This window comes from Drosophila novamexicana, unplaced genomic scaffold (assembly GCF_003285875.2).
Source record: "Drosophila novamexicana strain 15010-1031.04,08,12 unplaced genomic scaffold, DnovRS2.1 tig00000877-arrow-arrow-pilon, whole genome shotgun sequence".
NCBI classification, from domain to species: domain Eukaryota; kingdom Metazoa; phylum Arthropoda; class Insecta; order Diptera; family Drosophilidae; genus Drosophila; species Drosophila novamexicana.
The window spans coordinates 1,015,484-1,020,478 of NW_020824831.1; the positions used below are offsets into that span (position 1 = coordinate 1,015,484).

The window sequence follows — 4,995 nt, forward strand, 5'->3', positions numbered from 1 at the left end:
CATAGAGAGAACCCAAGCCCAGCTGCGCTTATTTCTAACTTCCTCTTCCACACATGCAAAAATTCGCAAAAAACACATTCACATGCACACTCGCGCACGCCGCTTGCTGAGTACTTTTTGCGGCCCAAACACTGTATGGGAACTGCATTCTTAATTAACTGAGCTTTTTATAAACCGATTTTTATAAAATTTTCAAGGTTAAAATACGGCTTGCAACAGTGCGCATATACCACAGCACAAGGTTTGAATTTTACAAGCAAACTTTTCCAACTTTTTGGAAAATGTGTTGAGGCATCGAAAAAGTTAAACATTCTTAATCCGTGTAAACGGGAGCTTACATACCAAGCTTGGTGTATTTAGCGCTTATAATTCTCGAGCTATGCTATGCTAAACAACATATGTTGTTTGGTTATTGGCTAAATAAAGCCAAGTACAAAAAGGACGAATGGATAAAAGAACCTGGCTGGGTTGAATCAGTTCGACGTGCTGACCAAGAGTCTATCTAATGTTCCTTATGTTATGTTCCTTATTTACCAATTTTTAGTGGATAATATTCGTTTGTCAATCTAATCTGGGCAACGCCGAGTAGTACAGCTTATTTATTATATTTATTATATGCTCAAAGAACACAAAAGCAACAGCTACACAGGCTTAACCAGCCGTACAACTATATTCCATTCTATTATATTTCATTTCATTCTATTCTCAAGCGTAAACCATCCAAAGCAATTTCCAATATCACATTGCAAAGAAAAAATTATTGATTTAAAATAAATGTATTATCTCTATGCGCTGGCTTTTGTTTCAGGGCCACAAATGGAGAACACCAGCAAAAAAAAAAAAAAAAAAAAAAACCAAAAGCAACGAGACAAACGAAAAATTGTAAAACTGTGAAAAATAAAGCAATACGCCCCCAAAGTTAACATCAATATCAACAGCCATGGCAACATTGAGGGCAGCTTTTGTTATCCTTTTAACGCCACATTTTTGCACAACATGCACAACAGCTTACGGCTTTGGCAGACCAGTTCAGCACTTTTGGGCGGCCAACGGAGCGTATGCGCAACATTTGGCATGCAGTCACAGGGGCTCGGCTTGTGCATTTGATTTGTGGGCCGCATAAAGTTCACGCGAGCGTGTTTGTTCTGATATTTACAATTTTAATTCAATTTGTTATACAGTGTAGCATCAGAAACGGGGCTGAGCCAGAGCGACCTGCCAGCTGTGTCCGCCCCGAAGTGCCACAAGCCACTTGGCTGCTATTTTTGCCCATTCAACTAATCGATAGTTTATGTGCGGGCCAAGCCGTAGATGCAAGTACATTTAAGCCAAGTGGAGAGCGGGCCAGTCAATTGAATGACAGTTCGGCCCCAAGGACACATACCGTCCGCAAGGACCCCGAACCAGGACCAGAGAGCAGCATGTTGTTGTTTAATTGTCTGTAAAATTGTTAAATTGCTTAGCGTGTCACTCTCTCTGGGTGTGATTGTGTGTGCGCCTGTCAACGGCTTACCGTTTACATGCATGTGCAATTACGATCAGCACTCAGAGCCACTCAGTTTCCGCCCCGAAATCGCCTTCGAACTTCAATCCCAGCAATTGTCATGCTGTTGCTGCATTTAAGCTTTAAGTATTTTCAAAAATGTTTCACTAAATATCTGGACACTAAAAGGTTTTTAACGATAAATTGAATTTATTTGGAGTTGACGTTGCTTAACCCATTGGGACTCAAACATAAAATTTCTTTATTTCTTTGTCATATATTTTAACAAAATTTTATACTTTTGCGTTGCCAAATATGTAAAAGAATTGACAGTTAAATAACAATATGCGGTTACACTGTGCTCTCTCTTTTGAACCGAGCGTTAAAGTAAACCAGTTGTTTAAGTAAATGGCCGACCCGTAACTTTGACCAAGTTTGTAAATATATAACAAACCAATGATTGAACCAAGAGAATTGCAGAACATCAGGTTCTCGAACCGAACCTTTGGGCAGGGAGTTGGTTCGAACCGTGAACCGACTCACTGACAAGTTTTTAATTTTTGAATTGATGCGAGGAAAGGCACAGGAGATTTGTTAAGCACTCCGTGTCACATAAGATTACAACACCTTTTGATATTTACCCCTTTCCCAGCTAGCCATGAGAGAGTCTAGGAAGGGAATGATAAAGCCCTATAAAAGTTTTCAGCTAACGTTATAAATAATCGCGCTCTTGGCAGACCTTTCGTTACCCTGCGTAGTGAAACATTACGTGATTGTAATTCTTAATTTTATATTGCAGACGCGGGAACAGACGCAAATAAAGATAACGGTAAATGCCGCGTTTGGACTGTTTTTTTTTTTTTTGGCAATCAAAAGTTGTTTTGCGCCTTTGTAGTTTGTTTTTGGCCTATCCCGCCGCACACAGTTGGCATACACAACGAGGCATACAACCAAAGGTTTCCACATTGCGGTCAGGTTTCAACTTTGACATTGACACTGGTAGCCCGGCTCGGTGAGGCGTGACCTGGCCGCACCGGGCCTGGCCTGAGTCGGCTGGCAGCGTAATTGGCCGTAAAGGGTTAAAATTGAATTGTAAGCGCTTGAAAAGCAACAAAAAAGGCAAATAACTAAAAAATATACATGCTTGACTAGCAGATGACCTGTTATCATACCTTCATAGCGAAAAGAAAATAATGGTATTTTTTCGTATATTTCTTTCTTCGATTGGGTGTAAACGATGCAATTACTCAAACTGTTGTATAAATATTATATTGGAATAATAAGCGAAAAGTCAAATACTAAATTTTTGGACCCTAGCTCTTCTAATAGCTGAGTTCACTGCGTATATACGTCTATTGGCTTAGCCTAGCCTTAGCCATGCCTTTTAGTTTATTGTTACAAACAAAGCACATTTTTATCTTTCCCTACTCAACACATTTTTAATGAGTACCAAAATAAAAATAAAAAAAGAAATGAAAAACAAAAGTCAACAAACGGAGTTGTTGTCTTTGGGCTTTGATTTTATATTCAACCGCATTTATGGCCGATCTAAAAACTTTATGAACTTTCCATTTCTACTTTCCATATATACACAAAATAAAATTTTAATTTTTTAGATAAATTCACTTTATTAGCATTTTATATATCTTCCTTTCTGTTCTCTTTTTCAAGGAATGGGAAATTCAAGGGAATCCAAGTTAAGTATATCTACTCGTACGTTGTAATTAGTAATTAATGATAAATATTTATGTATGTGTGTGTGTGCATGTTTCAACTGTATAAAAATGAGAAATGAGTTACATATTTGTATTCGTCGAGGCTTCTTGAGTGTGTATAAAACGAGATGCGATTTAATATTTATTTTTCTACTTTGTGATGGTTTCTTAGGCTGAACTTCTTGTGCTTTGTACTATAGACGTAATTTATGTAGAAACTATTCATACATACTTAATTAACTATACAAAAAAGAAATTTCTTTCAAAAGCCACTCATATAGAGAAGAACTGTAAAAATATCTATGAGCAAAACATGTAAGGCAAATATTCTAATCCACAAATGTTTTTTTGCCTTCGATTAAGCCAAATACTTATACATATGTAAGTATACCAAAAAGCACCTAAAGAAAAAGCACTACCATATTAGATGATATAGACGGGGGTTACTTAACGCTGAATCGATTTCACAATTTACAGAACAGCATTGCACAACTTCTATACAGGGCTTTTGACCAGAAACAAAAAGTTTAGCAAACTTAAGTGCACCAAAGAGGAAATCTTTTACAATAAAATAATATGATAACCAAAAAATACCAAAGAAATACTAAATAAGTACCAATATACCAAACATACAATGAAATTGATTGTAAATTCCACAGCAAATAAAAATCAACTAATTTAAGCAAAAAAACTAACCGTAAAAAATACCCAAGGAACCAAAAAAAAACAAAAAAAAAAAACAGAACATCCAGAACAACAAAAAAACCGAAAAATAAATATAAAACTAACTATATTGCTTGTGAAATTCAATGTAAATTTATAAAAGCTATTGGCAAAATAAATATTTGTGTGTTATGAAGAAAAATCTCTACGAGTACTATACCTAAAACTGAAAATAGCTTTATAGTTCTTAAGCCATCACATTTGAAAGTATGAAAGAGTAATCCAACTATGAACCCAAAGCATTATAATCACACGATATCAAATATGAGCAACAGTATAAGCACACCTATAGAAAGCTATATAGATAAATATATACAAAAAAAAAAGATATGACAAATTCATCTATCAAATACTTAACTGTTCGGCTAAAAGGTGGTATAAGACCTGTAAGAAACAAAAATTATGTTGACTATAGATTGAATAGAGCTGTTCGTTTGTTGCAAGTGTTTTATATAGAGTTTGGAATCAGATTGGGAGATCATATGAAAGGTTAAGAATTATAATTATTGTAAATTAGGAAGTAAAGATGAAAGTAAATCACTTTCCCTAGTTATTCTCTCGTTCTGTCTGACTCTGTCTTGCTCTATGTATTGTGTAAATGTTAAATATGTTAAACCTAAAAATATAAAATATATACCTAAATATACATATATGTAACCAGAAACTATACATAAATAAAATATCTAATTGAACCCTGAAAGTAAAATTGTTTTTTTTTTTGCCGATAATCATAATTATATCCAAGCTAAGTTTCTCATGAATCCAACGCTGAACTGAAGCAGTACAAAAAATTCGATCGAACTTACTTTGAAAGCATGATCAAATCACAAGTATCCCGAATTATTGAATACTTCAATGGATTGAAACTGAAAACTGGTTTCCAAACTTTAACCTGCTTAAATAAATTATTCACTTTATCAACTAGCAAGTAAATCAAAATAAAGTTTCCTTACTCAATCTATATATTTTCATATATCTATGATTTGATAGTTTTTATCACATAAAAAAGTGAACTAAATGTAAATACTGAACATTTACTTAATTCTTAAATCTTAAATAACAATTTGTGAATCC

The 4,995-nt window shown here is 34.7% G+C and overlaps 1 protein-coding gene across 2 annotated transcripts in view; it reads left to right on the forward strand.

Moving 5' to 3' along the window:
• Positions 1-3,910, forward strand: part of LOC115764882 (guanylate cyclase soluble subunit beta-1) — a 91,863-nt gene extending 87,953 nt beyond the window's left edge. For both annotated transcript variants that reach the window (XM_030708161.1, XM_030708162.1), the window contains one exon: positions 3,155-3,910. The gene's annotated coding sequence lies outside the window, so the exon portion shown is untranslated. The remainder of the gene's footprint in view (positions 1-3,154) is intronic.
• Positions 3,911-4,995: the final 1,085 nt, after the last annotated feature.